Source organism: Neodiprion pinetum, chromosome 3, assembly GCF_021155775.2.
Source record: "Neodiprion pinetum isolate iyNeoPine1 chromosome 3, iyNeoPine1.2, whole genome shotgun sequence".
NCBI lineage: Eukaryota > Metazoa > Arthropoda > Insecta > Hymenoptera > Diprionidae > Neodiprion > Neodiprion pinetum.
Window position 1 is genome coordinate 8,525,405 of NC_060234.1, and position 21,279 is coordinate 8,546,683.

At 35.3% G+C, this 21,279-nt stretch overlaps 1 protein-coding gene and 1 long non-coding RNA gene across 2 annotated transcripts in view; one reads left to right on the top strand and one right to left on the bottom strand.

Annotated features, from left to right (window-relative positions):
* Positions 1-21,279, top strand: part of LOC124214746 (facilitated trehalose transporter Tret1-2 homolog) — a 51,823-nt gene that overhangs the window by 17,768 nt on the left and 12,776 nt on the right. The window lies entirely within an intron of this gene.
* LOC138190650 (uncharacterized) lies at positions 19,307-20,748 on the bottom strand. Its single transcript, XR_011176656.1, has 3 exons — positions 20,580-20,748; positions 19,643-19,904; positions 19,307-19,538 (listed from the first exon to the last, which is right to left on the bottom strand). It is a non-coding gene; the product is annotated as an uncharacterized lncRNA (long non-coding RNA).

Here is a 21,279-nt window from a genome sequence, read left to right on the forward strand (position 1 = left end):
ATGCAAAAAATCGTACCGATAACATTTGAATAAACAGAACGATATCGATATGAGTCAGCCTTCATTTCAATGCAAAACCAGTTGGCACAGCAAAATTGCAGTGATCACATGTCGTGCAGATTAAAATCCAATACAACGACAATTAGCTTGTCTCAGCAATCGATTAGCCTAGGAATGAGCGCAGAGTTCGATCCGATAACCAGCATGGTGAGATAAAACCGAGTAGCCATAGGTTGCTAGTCGTCTATTTAAAGTGCTGATTAGTTGTCTGGTTGATGTATTGTAATCAATGACGGATCCGGCATAAGACCGACTCGTGATACTTGTCTTATGATGTATGAAAAATAAGGTTGTTATTTAGTTTGGGAGACGATAAAACGCATCGCGTCATAGTCATGTGCTTTGGCGCTGAGAAGATAAGGCAATCGCATTAATTGCATACGGTATATCATCTGTACAATGTCATCGACACAGCATACGATGTATTTACACGATATCGCGAAACTTTCATCCAACCAGAAATCACGAGTTTGCGGCGCATTGTAATTAGATACGCCTTCGATGCAGCAATGGCGCTTGCGTTAAGGAATAATCAACTAGACTGTCTGAATAAAAAAGTTAGGACGAGGCACGAAAAATCTCCAAGAGTGTTGTTTGCTTCAATGATAGTGAATGCGAATGAAAAAATCATATCCTACCGTGTGAGAGAAATGAATTTGAGCAAGTTCGAGTGACATTAGCTAAGATATTTACAATTGGTAAAAGGGTGTTTATACTTATACGTTTGAAAATGATTAAACTCAGGGTTTTTTCAATTCTATTACATATCAGGGACGTTGATTCAATCCTGTTCAATGTCTTAATGTTTCAGAGCTGCAGGGAATCAGGTGATGACACAAAAATTTATCGGCCTGTTTCGTGATAATGTTGGCAGACAAATAAGATTGCCGCATGCATATCTTTGATTAAAACGTCAGAAGGTGCTTGATCAAAGAGAAGAGGTGAAATTTGGTACTGTTATATTTTTAGCCAAATATTTGCACGAACTATTCTTGATTTTATCAGTGAAATTTACCCTCATGATGATTGTGCAAATTCAAAATCCAGTTTATCTTTTTTTTCTATCATAGACAGTATTTTGTGGGTAAGTTGGGCTTTTACCATTGGAACCCCATGAGTAAAAAATAGTTAAATCTAAAAATTTGTTCGGCTGGTACTGTTCACCTTCGATTTTAAAGTTCGTAGTCATCGTAAGATTCGACATATTTGTAATTAGATTCCATGACTGTGTGAAGAATTTCATCTGTACAAAATCTGTTATCCTTTTTATGAAAATTCCTTTTCCTAAATCTACAACTAGGTTGAAATACTTGATATTCTTATCCTGTAAATTGAAACGAAGAAAGTTGAATCGCCAATATAACTAGAAAGATGTTAGTATCGATACGTTTTTTTCTTTATTTTCGTATCAAAAATGTATATTTTGTCAGATTTTGAATCGGACAAATGCACAGTGAGTTTTCTGTATCATAGAAATGATACTATAAAGTAGACTGGGCCAAAAAAATTGACTATTTTTTTTTTGAAAAATATATTGAGAATATCATTCAGTATGGCAAAAAAAAAAAATTTCATGAAATTTTAAGCCCTTAATATTAACTTTAAGAGGTCTATCATCGCTATTTTTGATTTTTAGTAATAATTTGATGTTTTACGTCAGAACTGTCGAAATATTGAAGTGAAAAAATTTATGTTCACTTATCCCTTTATAAAATTAAATTCCCTACAAAAAAGGTCTGATTATAGATTTTTGTCAGACAAGCCGTTTCCGAGTAATTAAGCTTAATAAATTGATATAATTTCTCGATTTGACTTTTTTAATTTGTAATTTTGTGACTAACGAATCAATGAATGTATAAAAAAGATCATGACAGATTCTTAAAGGAAATTTAATGTTCTACAAAAAAGATCTGTTAATATTTTTGCCTCAATTTAATTTTTCAAAAGTTATTCTCAATTAAAATTGAAGAAAAAATTGAAATTTCAAAGTTTCAAATCGAGAAATTATATCAATTTATTAAACTTAATTACTCGGAAACGGCTTGTCTGACAAAAATCTATAATCAGACCTTTTTTGTAGGGAATTTAATTTTATAAAGGGATAAGTGAACATAAATTTTTTCACTTCAATATTTCGACAGTTCTGACGTAAAACATCAAATTATTACTAAAAATCAAAAATAGCGACGATAGACCTCTTAAAGTTAATATTAAGGGCTTCAAATTTCATGAGATTTTTTTTTTTGCCATACTGAATGATATTCTCAATATATTTTTCAAAAAAAAAAAAATAGTCAATTTTTTTGGCCCAGTCTACTATACAGTAATTGCTTCGAGTTTCTAGTTGAAATTCATAACTTTCAAATTTCCTTCAGTTCTGTAAAAGTGGTGTTTAATTAACGTCAACGCTTTGTTTGCGTCCCTGAAGGCAGGGGAAGAAAGAACAAGTAAATAAATTATCTGATACTTGGCATCGTGACAATTGGGCAAACGTCTTACGTAATTCTGAGTTGTATAATATTTCGCCCTGACTGACAGCAATGAGAGAATATTCTTCGGAGTAATTATATACACGAGCTAAAAATAAGAATGCGTTTAGAAAGAACCAACAACCGAAGAACCGCTTAATCAAGCCAAACAAAACCGGAGTGGAGCTCCGCGTTTTTCAATTTACTACAATTTCGTGACACTCGCACGTTCAACGATGCAGCACTTTTATTTCATTGTTCAATACGGCATTTTGAAGCGCTCATCGCATTGCCGAGGCAACTGAATGGCTATTCAGGCTCAGTTCCATAATTACTATTCATTGCTCATTCCGAACGAGAAACCGGATACCAGATGATTCACGATCCTAAAAATATTCGAGCAACGTAGAAGTTAAGTGACATTTTTTGGTCGAAATAGGGAGGGGTTTACTCGATAACCCAAAATTCATACATTTCATGCCTTTAAAATGATGAATTTTTGGGCTTTGAAGAATAAATGATTCAAATCGATATTCTTATTGCTTATATCATAGCATGATGTGCAAGGCAATTTGAATGAAATAATTCATTTCGGTTACTATCATGTGTCAGGATTTTATGAGAATGCACAGTGACATAGAATAACATCTACGTGGCACTTTATCAGATCTTTTCGAATTATAACGACAACTGTAGTACCGAAGCAAAACATAACCATTTAACACTATCCCCACTTCTTGGGTTCGTTGAATTTTGACGATCACCAAGTCGCTGGTCTTTATGAAAGCTGTATTTCTACTTTTACCGTGAGAGTGCTGCGAATCCTGCGATGCCTAGCGGCAGATTGCTGTACTCGTAATAACTTAAATCTTGCGACTTATCAGTGAAATAATAGAGAATTACCAGTTATCGGAGTGTTTTTCGAGATTTGAATTTTATCGGGGATTCAGAATTTTCGTTAGGTCTACCGTTTGACGCGATCTAAATACTTACCATGACCAAACATTTCCGTTAGTTTTTTAACACCTCATGGAACTTTGAAGATGAATCTTAGTTACAAATTTTCATAACCAAATCGATCCCTGTAGAGGCAGCATTGAAGTAACAACGGCCTTAGGACAAATTGGAATGGTTGATATTTGTAGTTCACGATCGTTGAAAACTGCGTTATTTTTTTACCCAATTAAGATTTCCCCGCCAAGTGGTTAGACCTACTGATACCTATATTTTAACGAGAGAAGTAACTGAAGTTATTATACAAATATCTTGTACTTTACGGAAGCAGCGTAGGATTGATCTCTGTTGATCTTGGAATTCACACGTCTCGACCGGTATATTTCTGACTCGCATCACATGGCTTGTTCTGTTATCGATAAGCTCTTATTTTCTCAAACTGGATTTTTCCGCACTCGTTATAAGCAGACTCTCGAAGTGCCGATTAGTAAATATGTTTATTGTAACACCTTCGTCATTTTACGCTTCCCAACTCACTAAGCTGCGATTGTACTTCGTCTTATCTTACTCCAAATTCGAAAAATCATCCAAAACAGAAGAAAAAAAAAATTAACAGTATCACCGTCAATTGAGTTCGTAGGATCCCTTGCTTCCCCTTCATTTTTTAAGTAGAAATTTGTAGAGGAGATTTAAAAGACACTACACGCAACTAAGTTTTGTAAAAAAGGAGCAAAAGTGTTTATTCCTTGTTGCATAGTCATTTGTCGCGTGAATTCGTTGGTGGAATTTTTTTTTAAAAAACGGCATTTATAACCTTTTTCAATCACCCTCTTTAACTGTCGGTTGTGTTGCCCTGTACAACTATAATTTCTTTTTTTTTTCCGTTTCCAACTGGAAAACTTTTAAACAATGCAAAAATGTGGCTTACAAAGTACGTAGTCTATTGCCGTGGCAGATCTTTGAATGTTTCAACTTCGACCTGGATAGTTTTCTCCACTTCCGTTTCGCAAGAGAAACATCTGGGAAATCATATTCAAACTTGAGTGAAAAATAGAGTTCAAAACTTCTGATGAACTGGGCAGTTGAGAAAGTTATTTAATCCACACCGAAGTCCGTAAATATGAAATGCATTGAGTGTATAATGGATAAATAAGCTATAAACAGGCGAATAGTAAGCCGATCTTTATAAATACATATGGGCTTCTGAATGTATACGTAATGGCTGTTTTGAATGGATGCAAACTAATATTTTTCACTCAAAAATATAATTTTTGCGAAGATTTTCACCGTGGCCAAAAATCCAAAATATTAAATTGAAAACAGGTTAACGAATCGAAAATGGAGATTCGAGCATTTGGTGTAACTCTTATACTACAATGGGCCCTAGAAAAAACGTTATGCGATAGTTTATAAATAATTAATTTATTGACCCGTTCTTGGTATAAAAAAAAAAAATCGTAAAAACGTTGCACCGAGTCTTGGCATCCGAAAAATACAATAGTTTCAAGAAGAATTTGATTACGTTCGCACTATGAAATAAGAAAATCGAATTTTACTTTTAAACTTTAGTGATGGTGCTGAAATTTTGTGACAAAACGGTTGCATGCGTAATTCTATCAACGATTCTTTTTTAAGGAATTTGTGACTTCGGCTCATCCGCTCTGCCTAAAAATTCGATCGCAGAATTCTCCCTGAATTCTGCACAAATTGTATCATTTCACGCCAAAGTATTCGTTCGAGATCAAGATGAGAAAAGCGTACAACTAGATATATATATAAAATATATACCGAGAGTTTGGAGTTAAAAATATTTTGTTTACTCTCGTGACTGAACGACGCACGTCCAAAAGACGTAGCTTGGATTCAAACGAATATAGACGAGATGCCTCTTAGCACAAGAAGAACTGGGCCAGGGATCCGACAGGTTATTGAACGCAGTATGGCTGGGAAATCTGTGGGGGAGAATGCTGCTTTAATTTTGAGTCAACTTAACAAAGAGGAAAGGATTTTTCCAAAGAGCTTTGCTTGTACCGTTCATTGATGTATTTTCTTTTCTACTGAGCAGAAATGATACTGAGGTTATGCATGTGATGCCAGTTTTTTTATGTTGAACAAACCTCAAATAACTGTTGCAGTGATTCGGGAAAACTTGGCAAACTTTTTTTCATCAACTAATTGACGACTGATGATTTCGACGAGTCATCCTAACGATATAATTTCAATCCGCCACTTGACGTGGGAGAGTTTAACATCTCATGCGCAGTTTCGAGTAAGTTGGCTGCCCTGTCTTGCGGATAAAAATATTGCCGTGATACGATCTCATCGACCAATCGAGTTCAATCGATTTGCGCATGCGTAAAGTATCGCTTGGAATAGAAAGTTTCACTGTTTCCTCTCGGCACGCTAATTTTAGCAAAACTGGTACAGTGGTTCATCTGAAATACGAGCTACAGAAAACTTGAAAATTAGAGAAGATTTTATAAAAATTCATTTTAATGACGAATGTTGTGTTTCAAATTTTATCGGACTGTCTCAAAAATTGTAGGATTTAGCGACTGCTGTTCAAGTCACGGAATTGAACTCGCATTTTGTTTCGGACCGAAAACAAGCTAGCCGGAAGGTTAAGGCATTAATTAATATTACTGTACAACATATGACACATGCTTGATTCTGTGCTTGTATTTCATACACGAAGCCAATAAAGTTTACTGAACTGTCTTGAAGAATGTAGACGTTGCAAGTTTTTGAGAATTTTGGATGTCTGCCGATTTAAAACCGAATGTGAAAGAGGTCTGTCGAAGTTACCGAAGCATCGTCTGAGTCTAGATAATTTTCCATCCAAATGTCAGCGAAATCGGTCCAGTGGTTTGTCTGGTATCGTCTTCACAAAATTCCGATAAGCACACGCACAGCATACATCCGTTTTTGAAGATGCCACCGGCCAACAAATGAAAAAAAATGTATTGTGCTAGGGTTGACATCCGTCGTTTCGTATGTATTTCGACCTGCTGAACACGAATCTGAAGTTGAATGTGGATGTCGATGGATTCATTTGATAACCTCAAAGCCTAATACTCAAATCACCCCAAAAGATAAACCTATTAATGACGAACGCTCAAAACCTCAATAACGCCAAAATCCCAACCCTGAAAAAACTCGATAAGTGAATAACCCCGGAAACCCAACCCTGAAAAAATCGGAAAAGTGAATAACTCCCAAAGCCTAACCCCTAATTTGGCGTTTGACGTTATGAAGGTTTTTAGGCTTTGGGATTGTCGGAATATTGAGCTTTCGGGTCATTGCGAGAGTTATATAATCACTCGTGAAATCTGGTGTACACTTTTCCGAAAATCTTGTGACATCTTTTGAAATCTTTGAAACCTTCTATAATCTTTGAAATTTATTGAAATCTCCTGAAATCCCTTTATATTTTTGAAGATCTCCTGCAAACCCTTGAAATCCTCTAAGATTCTACAAAATAATTGGAAAAACTTGTGAAATCCTGAGCAATTTTGTGTTATCCATTGAAATTTTATGACTATCGTTCTGCTTATAAATTATGACCTTTGGGAAAAATAACTCCAATTACGTCAACGAGACTAATCGTATATATAATTTGACGTCGCACTTTCTTTTAATGATGAGTCTTCATAATCAAATCAATGATGGATAGATGCGTTCTATGCCTATGATTTCGTTTGCATCTATTTATTTTCGTATTTATTAAGGGGGAAGGTCACTGTGCCGGCCGAAAAAATAACCGCTTTTTAAGAATTTTTTTCACAAGGATAACTGATTAATAAACGTATTGGATTGTCGGTATTTATCAAGTTTACATTGAACTTGTTTGGTGTAAATTTTGATTAACCATTTTTTTTATATTAACAAAGATATGGGCCGTGCCTCAACGACTAATAATAAAAGTTCACCTCTATTGTGGCATTGCTATCTCGGTGAAGGTTTATCTGAAAATAAACAACAAATTTTTATCAATATCTATACAAATTTGGCTATCGTGACATGTAGTTATTTGTATTTTCATTATTTACAAAATGCCCACGGAATAAAATTTTTCTATATTCTTACCGTCCTTTTTTTTTTATTCACACAGTTTGTAACAATAGCAATTAGTACATTTTTTGAAACCGGCTACGTACGTCGATAGCTACATTCGTAGAGATGTTGATGAAATTTTTTTTTTCATTTTCAGTCAGCCCTTTACCGAGATATCAATGCCACAATGGAGGGGATATTTTTTTATTAGTCGTTAATTAAAGACCCATATCTTTAATTAAACAAAAAATTGTATAAAGATTTATGTAAAACGAGTTTAATACACACTTAATAAAATACCAACAATCCGATCCCGTTATCAATTAGTTATCCTTGTAAAAAAAATTCTTAAAAATTGGTTATAGCTTCCCCCTTAATTTCGTGTAAAAATTGACGTTCGGATTTTCATAGTAGATTAGCAGAAAATGCTTCGTTTCGTGGAAAATTGTGATTTTCGACCATTTGCTACTTGTGCTATTTTTGCAGTAAATATATAAACCAATCTTATACTTTTTTAAACTCAGAAATATTTCAGGGACCATGTGGAACCAAACAACTTGGCAGTTGTTACCAAAAAAATTAAATAAACAAACGAACGGAAAGGGTTCAAATTTCGACGGTGCGTAGCTTTTTTGTAGTGGGATTCAGGAAAGTTACTCGTATCCCGAAAATCGTTCAAAAAAATGTGTGTTTTTTGACACGTGTACTATTCCTACATTTCCCGTATTTCAGGGGCCACAAAGTACAGGATATGAGTGACTTTCTTGAACGTCGCTACAAACGAGCGATGCACCGTCGAAATTTGAACCATTTGCGGTTGCTTATTTACTTAATATAGAAAGAAAAAGGAGGACTTTGCTCGATCGGTAAGGGTGCAACTGCTACATGCTCTTAAGTGCATCAAGAATCCTGATTCTTTTTGAGTCCAGTTTTTAGTGCAAATTTTTAAAATTCTTCGAAATCCTTTGAAATCCGTTAAAATCTACTGAAATCCGTTGATCTCCTTTGAAACCCCCTAAAGTCTCTTGTCATCATTTGAAATACCTAAAATCTTTTAAGATCTTTGAAAATCCTTTGAAATCCCATGAAGTCTCTTGGAATTTTTAGAAATCTTCTGAAATCATCAGAAATCTTTTGATATCTTTGAAATTTTTTTAAATCCCTGAAATATTTTGAAATCCTTTGAAATCCCGCGAAGTCTCTTGTAATCTTTTGGAGTCTGCCGAAATCATTTGAAATCTTTTAAAATCTTTGTAATTTTGAAATCAGGTGTACATCAAATCGACGAGTGATTAACCCCGGGTTATTGGGATGTTGGGTTTTTTGGAATTTATTGGCGTATTGGACTTTTGAGTGACCGTGACATTTGGATATGACATAGATGTATAGATATAGACGAACCGGCCGTACGTGACAAAAAAATTCACCATGTTCTCCTCTCTCAAAGTGATGTATTAACTGGCTTTTTACCTCTAGCGGCCAAATTAGTCCATCGACGCACTTTCGACTCCAGATTCGTGTTCAGCTGGTCGAAATACATAAGAAATGTTGGGTCTCGACCCCAACACAACACACTTTTATCCGTGGGCCTGTGTGCCTAATTCAAAATGATTTTGTAATTGAAAACATGGAAAAAACTTCGTTTACGAACGTTGTACCTGAGAACTACGATAGCGTGAAAAAAAAAAATTCCATACGTTTAGTGAAGAATCTTATCTCACACCAAAGTATCCGATATCCTATATCTGATACGTATCTGTAAAGTTTCAATAGTTACTGAAAGTATCCGATACACCTATACGCATAACCCAATGCGATAATCAGATGGTTATCTGACTTATTATTGAATTCTCTCAAGCTGTATGAAAAAAGGTGGAATGTCAAATATATTCCTGTGTACTGGGTGCGATCGCTATGCACATATTTGCATCTGTGAAGATTTCGTATTGTTTCCGTCGCATAGCGTACAATCTTTGTTATATTTCACCCGCATTTCAATGCCCTGATATATTAAATAAGAGATGAAATTACAATGAATACAACACATGATATCCACATATTTCAGATATTAAAGCGTTTATTGACAGTGAAATAGTATGGTTAAATTACTCCTGCCATCATTTTATTTAAAAAATAGTAAGAAGTTTCGACTGGTGACTATCGGCGATGCTCTCAAATCCAAAATAAAATTGCAAGTGGGTCAAGGGTGGCCATGTTGATTTTGTGGGACCGTTTGAATACACCTGGTAAATAATTAGCAAACATTATAACCGCAACCTTGACCAAGTTTTTAACTAACGCTCACGCTGATCACGCCAAAGATCTGAATGTAAAAAGAAATTTCCTCCATTGCACAGAGGTTTAAATTGCACTTTTTCGCTTTCGGGTATTAAAATTGAGTACGAATTGCCCTTATTTAGCTCACTAACGAGAAAAACTTATACGACTCGGTTGATTTTCTCCTTTCTTTTGACGTCGTGGTTGCTGCATTGTTCAGCCCAATTGCCAGATTGTTAAACAGCGTTCGGCGCACGTGGCTACACACCTGCAGCTGATTGAAGTGTGTTTATTTAACATATTGTAATTGGAAGATAATCACTGGAGTTATTATCAGTCGGAGTTCGGCTGCCTCGAGAACTCTTACAGTAGGCAACAAGTACTGCGGAAGTTTGACATTCGTGTCCCATAAACAACGTAATTCCACTTTTCCTCATACATCGTAACCGTGTTGTGCAATTAATCTGAAACAAAAAACCGACCACTCTTTCAGCTGACGTTCTTTTCAGACCTGGTTTAGTTACATGTCAAGATGCGGAAGTCTTTTTAAATCGGGGGATAAAATATGTTCCATGAATTGATTCGGTAAACTAACCATGGACAAAATTACCGCATACTAAAACATCTCTAAGAAAATATGTTGAACAATTGAAACTGAACATCATCACGTCTGGATGAAGTAAATGTTCTGAAAAATTCGAAAAATTCTAATTGTGATAATGCGAAGTAATTGATCGGAAGCTCGGAGAAATGAAACCTGAAAAATACACGTACGTATAAATGCCTTGCCACTGAATTATGGGACACACGAATGCTAATTGTACTTTGTAATCCTGATTTCTCCTTTTTAATCTTTACTTCTCTTTTATTCGTTTAAAAATTGTAAATTAAAAGATGAAAGCTATATATTATAATTGTAATATAAGTATGACGTGTACGTATTATATGTACAGCAGCGGTCAAAAGTATTTTGACAAAGATTGTAATTGAGTTAATTACATGAAAGTATGAACCACAAAAATCAATAATATTATTTTTTGAAAGAAATTCGATGTTCTACATAATTGTTAAAAATTAACTTTCGATTGCTCGAAAATAAAGTGAAAATAAAGAAAAGTAAGAAATACGATTGATCAAAGTAATTACGAATTTCATATTATCAAAATACTTTTGAACGCTACTGTATATGTGTTTATAGCAACTGATAAGCGGGTCGTAGTCCAGGAAGTCTTGTAATTACATGAAACGGATTCTTTTGTCGTAGAATTAGGTACTTATACCTAGATCATTGCATTGTGTCTGTTCGACGATTAATCATTTAACCAACAACAGATCCTGTCATCCCGACGGTGATGGTTCAAGGCCAGAAATCCCTTTAGAAGCGTGAAAAATAGGTATTTTTCGAGAATTTTTTTAAAGGGGATAAAATAATCTAATCGTTTTCAAATTTTAACTTAATTTTATTGAAATATTCAAGTTTGGAAGGAATTTTTTTTGTTGCGATGATACACAAAATGGCGGCGTTATTAAGGGTCTTCGGACGCCTGTTTTCCGTGACATCGAAAAGTGCCGCAGTTGTCACTCTTTTGCTGTTGATCTGAAAAAGATTTAACAAGTGTCATTCGTTTACTGACATATTGAGGGGAAGGATATACCTGAAAAATGATGACAAAGTGCAAAATTGAAAATTTGGGAGCGCTTTCACTCTAAAGTTCGAATTTTCGACCATTTTTTCGACATACTTGACCCCTAAAAAGGTATTTATTCACACGCTATCTTTCAAACTTTAGGTATATCCTTCCGATAATATTGCTGAGTGTGATCTCCCGAAATTTCATCGAAATCGGACGATAACTTTTGGAGCTACAACACGAGCAGTTTTTGAAAATGTTGTTTCGAGATAATCGCGTTTAAAGTTTCAACATGTGAAAACTAGTAATTGTAGTGACTTACCGGTTAATCAGCGATGCCAGGCGCGTACAACAGACCTTAATCTTCCTCGAAAAGCTGATTTTCTTCCGCCAGCTGTTTTTTCCGGGCAGTACGAGCTTCTTTCGTCTCAGAAGGACTCAGTCCGTTTTGCCGTCCAATTCGCGCCTCATCCGAGGTCGCTCCGCTCTACACTATATGCGATAACTCCGCAAATATATATTATTTCGGGTTTTTCTTTGGTCAGTATATTCTTTGGGTATTATACTTTCGAAATATGTAAAAAAAATCGATTTTTTGAAAATTCTAAAGGGATTTCTGGCCTTATTAACGTGAGAAAAATCGACTAGGTCACCTCCATAATGCGTTCCGTATCGTGTCATTATTCTTTTTTCGAAAACTGACGGGAACTCCGCGACAGCAAACAAAAGAAAATCCGTACGTTAGTCAATAACTGCAATGATACAACATTGAAAATTACCAGAAAAGATCAAATGTTCACGTTTTGCTTTCAGTAAATCAATGTTTTTCAAATACTGATTTTGTAAAATTCAACACGTAGCTTCGTGAAATTCGAAAAAAACTTTCAAGTTCTGACCAATTGTGATAAAATATAAAATTTTGTTTTTATTGAATGTGAATTTTGAGCATATTAACCTTTTCAGAACTGGATTAAATCTAGCGGTGAAATTTTTTTCCTACGTATTACATATATTTTTTTTTTTTTTTTTCAACAAAAACATCAGTTTTTTCAGAATTTTCTCATTCAATTCATATAAAAATTACGCGTGTCGATTGCAACGGACAGCAATTTTTTTTTCAAGTTTACTTATCGGCAGATAATACAGAAATTAAAGTATCTTTCAAAATTTTTTCATTGCACCATATCATAAAATGGGGGCTGTTGGAATATTAGCATAAAATGCGTGTTTCTTGCTATGTGGCGTTATTTCTGAAGCTCCGGTTGTCAGAAAAAATAAACAGAAAATTTCAAAAGATTGTTCATATGTATGGCTATAGTCTGAACTACGATCATTGCATTTGCCTCAATAGCAATTATTTAAGGGACAATTGTGTAATTAAAATAATGTGAAAAAACGGTACCATGACTTTAAGGTTATGCGAAATTGCGAATTTTCGTAATATCGACATGATTGTTATCCGGACCATAGTAATATTCATGTATTTTAATAATCTGTTTGAATTTCCTGTTTACGACAACTGGAACTTTAAAAATCACGCCAAACAGTAAGAAACACTCATTTTATGCTATTATGCCAACAGTCGCCATTTTATAATACATTGCGATAAAAAAATTTGGAAAGATAGTCCAAATTCTACGCTATTGACCACCAAAATTGGGATCCCATAATTCATTACAACTTTTAAGAAAAAATTCTGGGAAATGAGGTAAAAAATCAAGAGTTCCGCACACTAGAATCCCTCTCAATAAGTGCCAAGTTTAAATGTATATTTTTTTCACGACATTTGAGACTATAAAAAATTAATCGCAATTAGCCTACATAAAATTAGAAAAGAGAACCAAAAATTACACGCATCTTTTTCCCATTGCGTTAGCTGCAATTTTTCGACTAGAAAACATAGTTAAATGAAGGGACGGTCTTCAATATATATTTTTTTTAAGGTATCTATTGGAACTGTTGAACAAACCCATCCCGTAGAATAAAAATCTGGTGAATGAAACTTTTGTTATAAATTTTTCAAACGTATTGCGACCAGCATTTGCAAGAATTAAACCGGAAATTTATCCTCGTGTTTATTCCAACTATCGGGACTCTTTTCCGGTAAAAGAAATCTGAACAAAAAATTCTTGAACAATTACTTGCAAGAATTTTAATTTTTTTTTTTGTCTTTATTTATAAGACTTATCGAACACATTATGTACCCATGGATTCCTCATATTAGATAATAATTAAATGTAGACAACAGGATAAATTCTCCGCAAGCGAGATTTACGATGCGGGATATTGTGGTGAAACCGAAGCGATAAAATTATGCGGTTAGAATTTTTTTGTCAAACGGAATAGATAACGTCCTAGCAACGGCATTAGGCTGTAGATAAAAAGTGTCTAAACTACACACACAGACACGTACATAGATCTGTGATCGGTGATTGGATGAACGGAAATAAACGGGCACTCGAGGGTATTACGTGAGTTTCTTCAAACAAGACGTCAAATCATTGCCCGGTAATCTGAGATCCTGATGGGTTGAGAGCCACGCGCCTATAGACAAGGTTTGAGTCTACTTATCGATTTTATTGGCCAATTCTGCAGCATTGAATGATTTATTGTATACCTGGTGGGATCAGCAGTACTCGTGGTTCCGATAATTATTAAGCATACACTCGAATGCCCGCGTAACTCGTAAGTAAATTAAGAAATTTAGATACCCGCGCAGGGTTTAAGAATGAATCGGTCCTACTGTCCGAATTAAAAGTTAAGTGAGAAGAAGAATCGTTTCGACAATTGTTCAGCCACGTCATTTGCGAAGATTGAGATGATGGTAAACAAGAGTAAGACAAGATCTTTGCCATTTTACCTTGACCGATAGAAATTAATCGGAGCGAATTAGGAACAATACAAGCTAACATTTCATCGATCTGAGAGGATGTTTTATACTTACAATTAGGCTAGCTTAAAATGTTCAAAATTATTAAACACTGGCGTTTTTCATCCGATTCTAAAGTCGTTGTTCGTTTTTCTTGGTGACCAGATCTTCTTAAACTTTGATTTACGAATCGTTATCAAAGAATCTTTTCTAAAAGTGTTAACAAATCCTAGTTTGTGTTGTTTGAATTTGCTAAGATTCATTTCGATCACACAGTAGAGACGTCGTTCCATTCGTGTTCCCTATTATTGGCGCAAGTAACGTTACTAGAAATAATTCAACGTGTATTTTTTTCAACTCTTGACTCGGTCGGTTCAGCCGATTACATTCTTAATCTCTACGTTCATCGAATGCTGCGACCACGCTATCTTTATGAGTTCATTTGACAAGCGTTAATTCGATTTTTCCCTGATTGCAGAAAGGCGGATGGATAAAAAAAAAGGGCTCCAAACGATAAAAACTAAGTTGTTTAATACGATTAATAAAATTTGCCGTTCAATAAAGTACATAATTTTTTCGCGTTATGTTATTTTTAATAAGCCTCGCAACTAAACATTTTCTGTCAGAAAAACTACTCTCGTTTCCACTAATGCGAATAACGTTAACTTGAATATTGTACAAAATTTGCAACAAAATCTGCAAACAAAAATAGAACAGAAAGAGAAAAATAGTTGAATAAATGGGGGGGGGGGGGGGAGGGATTACAAACTTTGGCAAAAATTTTTTACCGCACATAGCTGCAAGGAAAATTTCACCTGCGGGTGGAATGTGGGCAAAAGGATGGTCGCAAAAATCGCGTTGTTGTTGGTGGCGATATTATCGATATTATCTCGAGCACACGCTCGTCACATGTTCTTCACGAAGAAGCCACGGGCCTTGTGAATAAATACCCACCTTTACACCTGTGAGCAGGGGAAAAGCCGAGGCACTGCACGATCTAGTCAGAAAGTCCAATCCACTCGAAGATTGTACAATCTTTCAGAGATGGAATTGACGCACGCGTCGATCCCTCACTTTCATCTGCGCTTGGCTGAATTAAATTATCGTCACGGTCGAGGACATCTTTTTTTTTTTATATTTACACATCTTCCTATTTTTCAACAAATCATTTCCTGTGGCATCGATTTCCCTGCAACTAAAAAATACAAGAGCGCAAGAATATCGGTGCAGAGAAGACACAATTTTTTTCTGGTCGATAGTTGACGATCGAAGTTTGCGAATTTAGAAATTTCAAGTTTTGTTTCAAGAACAATAAGGCGATTGAAAGATTTCCACAGCCTTAAGACTTCTCTTCGCAAACGTACGGAAAAATTAAAATTTTCAACATTAATATTGGTGAAACGTAATTCAAGGCAGGAAAGAAACATTGATGGAAATATTGAGAACCGGTTGTTCAAATTTGAATTGAAATCTGAAAAAAAAAAAAAAAAATAAAAAATACTTTAAAATTACTGTATAATTAGGAAAATCGATGTCTATACTGACTTAAGAACACGGTAATTTGAAGAAATTATTTATTTGCATGATTTGCAGCACATGTTCCAAGGTTTTTTCATCTATGAAATATTATCACGATATCTTTCGAGCACGAAATTGCGCAATCAGAGAGGCGATCCATTTCAATATAAAAAAAATGTCCCCGCTTTAGAATACAAACGAACGTCTCACACGAATGCCGAGAGGAAACCATGAAATTTAGCATGCTGACCGACAAACAGCACGCGCGAAAAATAATTGAACTCTATTGATCGGCAAGATTGAATCGTCAGAATATTTTCGTCTTCAACGAAGGGGAGCCAATTTAATCGGAACAGCGTATGAGATGTCAAACCCTTCCGCGTCAACTGGCGAATTTAAATTATGTTGCTACGACTCGTAGCCGTCATAATTCATCGGTTAGTTAACAATAAAAAATATTTGAGAGCAGCTAAACCTGAAAAATTGGCATCACTTGCATAATTTCCACAAGTCGCACTTGACAGTTGAAGCTTTAAGGTGGCCAGCTTGCATGAAAAAACAAATCAGTTCGCGATTATGTACGTTAATCGTGTCATCGTGGCATCAATCAAAACGATGATTTGTTCCCACGATTTAAAAAAGTATTCGCCCCCATATCAGGCTGCACGTCTCGGAACGGCGTGTTGCCAAAATCCGTATCTCTCTTTCTCTCTTTTGCTGTCTCTTTTTTGAATTAATCTTTTCGATAAGCTCCGATAATTACCGACACCTATTTGTCTGCGATGGCTTGGTAAAGATTATAAACACAACGCGGTAGAGTTATCTAATATCGTCCAATACCGCTAATCATAGCTTGGTGTTAATTTTTCCACGTGATCATTCTGGATCTTCAATTTCAGCCTTGTCGTACCGATTTCGAGAGAGACAAAAAAATCAAAAAAATCAAATCTGTGATTAACTGTAGTTTCGAAAAAGCATTTCTACTTATCGAACAACTTCCGCGATAACAAATTCAAACTGAAACAGAGAGAAGTCATACATACACATATATTTGAAGAATTCTTTGCGTCTACGCTTGTTTGTTTATTGACTTCTCTTCGCACCTCTGCGTTATCATTGCAGATAACTCCGGCTGTAGGAATTCAATTGTACGATAAAATTGTCATACGAGCTTTTATTGCCAATTCATTCGGGCGGTCTCGTAGTTGTGAAAAAAAAAAAAAAAAAAAAAAAAATAAAAATCAGAGAACTTGAAAGTAAAAACATCCACCGACGCCTGAACGAATTGAATTACCATGGAATCAGATTTTGCGAAGACGGACAGTCAAAATGTCACATTATTGACCTAGCCGAGCTGCCTGATCCGCATCGAGGTGATTCGGCCGACTCGGAGAGCCTGAGTATAATATTATAATAATATATACACCGATCGTATGCATATTGAAACGAGTGTGGGGGACTGATGTAATCGAGAATCACGTGGCGAGCGTGGGCATGTGTGTTACACGCATTTATGCATGTATTGATATTAAACGAGACAGCGGAATCGAGGAGAAATTAACCGAGGCCGCGGTTGTTGATGCAGGCGCGACGATTTGTACGATTAACGCGAACGCCGCAGCGATTCTAAATCCGAGACTGAGAATACGCGACTACACCTGGACTTGTTTGTTTATACGTCAATTTGCACACGCGGTGCATCGCGGCGTGATTCCCGCGTGATTTCGAGGACGAGTAATATCGTGAAATTGATTTTTCTCACCCCTTCATCCTAGGAATCGCCCGAATTTCGGATCGGTGCTTTTTTTTTTTTTTTTTTTTTTTTTTTTTTGCAACCTGCTGCTTACACTATCAACCGAAAACTTCCAAGACTTGTCTGTCAATGTAAAAAAAAATAAATAAAAAAACGTAAACAAACTTTATAAGCGACAAATGAAGATTTTGGTTATCATTCGATGCGTGGAATTAAAATTTATTCATTTAAATATAAAATCCAAACATTTGACGACGAGTAAACTGTTTTTGTAACTACATTTTAAGAGCAAGATTATTTTCAGATCAAAATCGACGTCTCACTCTTAAATCGTCGCTATTTTCAAATTCACTTACTTTGCCACAGCTCTACGCACTAGAGTAAAACGAAATTTTTCGGTTGTTCCAAATTTTTTCTTACCGAATCAATGAGACTATTAACATAAACTCGCGACTGTGTAAACTCCTTAAAAGGTGAAGTGATGTAATTACTTTCTTGAAATGTCAATATTTTAAACTTTCGGTAGAAGTACACGTTTTATGTATCTACTTCAACCAACCACCAAGTATATAACGTACGTAATGTGTATAGATTTGTATTGTATATAGATATGTACTACGGTGTTTCAAAAAATAAATTTTTTGTCTTACTTCAAATGTTTCTCTCAGGTATAAAAATACGCCTGTTAAAATTCGAGCTCTCAATATTAACATTAAGAGGTGAGTCACCTCACTTTTCTATTTACCATAAGAATAACATGGGGAAAAATGGTTTTTGCTCCTTCTGATTTTCATAACTAGTCAACGACGCGTCGTGCGGGAAAATTCACAGACATATTTTTGTAGAAAATTTAACGCTCTGGAAAAAAGATCGCTCATCATCTTGTAATAAATATATTCTTTCAAAAGTTGTTTAAAGAACTTGAATATATTTTGAACGAGTGAATTGATCAGAAAATATTAGAAGACGATTTTTGAAGAGCGTTCAACTCTCTACAAAAACATGTACAGGCATATTTTTATACCCTAATGAAATTTTCAAACTTGTTTGGAGAGGAAAAAAAAAATTTCAAACAATCTATTATACATTTATGAAGAGCGAAATGCTAAGGGCTGAGTGATTTAATGCGTGTGCGCTGAAATTCGAGAGCAAAAGCACTTGTTTTGTCAAGTTAACCAATATTTATAAATTCAGATGACAGGTCGCCGCGATGTACGGAACCTGAGAAACATCGACAGCTTTTAGTCACATAAATTTACGATCGTTGGTCGCTCTGACAAAACAACTGCTCTGGGTCGTGTATTTCAGCGCATGCGTAATAAACAATTCAGTCGTTAGCAATTCACTCTTTACATATCTATATACAACGCGGTCGAACCAAACTAGTTTTTGAATTTATTCTCACGCAGAATTCCAGTTCCTTCGACTCGAACGAAGCAGAGTTTTCCATGTAAACACAAGCTCTTGCAAGTTATCCGATAGAAAATACCCAGTATATAATTGTCAGTCTTTGATTCAATTCTACCTAGACTAGAATCGTACATTTTTCGGTAAGCCAAATGTCGTTTCACGTATATTTTTAAAAGTTTTTCAAAACTCGTTGCGAAATCGGTGGTATATTGTATATCGAGTGAAAAAAATGTAGTTTTCACTCTCGTTCCGAAAAAACGGTCGGTGCAATGTTCGTTGAAATATATACACAAATATATAACGGGATATTAGTAAGTACGTTCGTAAGAAGTGAAAAAAATTTTCAATATATTTCAAGTTATGTGACATCGTAAAAATTTGTTTTGTATCTTTAAGAAAATCAAATGGCCGTAAATGCATTTAGATTTGTAATTTTCTCCGTTACTTCAGAACAATAAAGATAGTATTGTCTTCTCGTCAAAGTTAAAGGTGTATCAGAGGCCGGTTGTAAAACTGGTACAATTCTATTTTTAGTCGGTCACCAGCTGCGAATGATAACCACACCTTACAACATTTCACAACCTTAACTGAAAATTCATCGGTTGAATACTCGTATAATACAGTAATATAAGCGAAAGAAAATAATTACCAAACTGTACGACTTACATATTCATAGGAACGGTAATTTATTTTTCTAACGTATACCCGATGCGTTTTGCAAAATCTATTCCAGCTGCACGGTTGATGCATATGGCCCCAAAGCAATTGGCCTCTTTCCATGCTTTTCTTTATTTCCTTCGCCTCTCTCTCTCTCTCTCTCTCTCTCTAGATGTTCGTCAAAGCTGTTTCAGCTACAATCTAGTTCGATGATTATGTGAATCCACGGTCGTCAACATCTGGGCATCTGTAACCTAGAAGATACAGGTGTGAATATCTGCTAGATTAATTTATTACGAATATACAATGTCGCTTTGAAATACACCGTAGAATGGGACTTCTGCACATGCTTAAAACCGTAATTGACTATTTATGATCACGTGCGGTTGAGGATGGTACACGCGTACAGTCGAGGGAAAAAATTAAGCGCACAAACAATGCGTGTAAATTCAAGGTCACAGCGAAACTGAGGTTAGTTTGAATTTCAATTCGCACAAACCCATTTTTTTTTATTTTTTTTTTTTGCATGATATGTTGCATTATTTGATAAGTTCCGACGAAATTGTTTTGTGCCTGAATTAATTCTCTATAAATCACGTGATTTAATTCTGAACAATGTTAATTACACGAGGATTTCTTTCGTCGAAATTCACATGTTGAGACACTTTTTCTTTAATATTAGGTTATAGCGAAGAGGTATTCTTGCAATGAAATCAAACTTGATTAACTTGACGTTCGGAAGAATTTCATGTGTTATACTTACTGGAAATTTTTTAGTGAAACAGGTATCGTTACAACGACGTTCCGAAATTTTTGAAATTACTAGAAAATGTGGCATAAGTAAATGATTTTGTAGTGTGATCATAGTCGATAGTTGTCAATATTCCAGTTTCTGGCTATTACAATATTGAATCTGTCTGTTTACTTACCCACATTATTCCAGCTGAACAAAGTTTTAACATCAATTTATTGTTGCGCCAACATCAAACTACCGCAACACGTAGTTACAAAAACAATATGAGCTTATCATTATATAAATATTATATTATAATATGGCATATTTTTGTCAAGAAAATTGTGTTTTTTTCAGCGCTCAACAGATCTGAAAAGAAACGATCGACGCATTGTTTTTAATTTCGAAGTGCAGTGATTACGTAACCAAAGGTACAGGTTATAAAAGAATCCTCGAATAATCTTACAATGCGCATTATAAATATGAATATAAGCCGCAATGTCACGCGATGGACAAAAAGTTATCATATCGAAGTCAGTAGGTAACGTTATCGTAACGATTCGAGCCGAGGAAAGAGCGTGATTTAGCCATTTTGGAATTGTAAACCGTAACGAAAACAAAACACACCAACATATCGAAATCCTAGTTCCTTAAAATCTAGTGATATTTTTTTCCCCAGCGTTTGGTTACAACAACGTTACTAACTTCAATCTCGTAGAAGTTTCCTTTCCTACGTTTCCTCGTTTCCCCTCATCTCTGGCATCTATCGCCTGTACCAATTTCCCTACGAACATAGGAAGTACTAGCAATTAAATCGAGATCGATCGATACATTCGCGCGGTCTCGATTCAATCAATGTTCCACAATCTTCCGCCTGCACACAGACCGAAGTATAC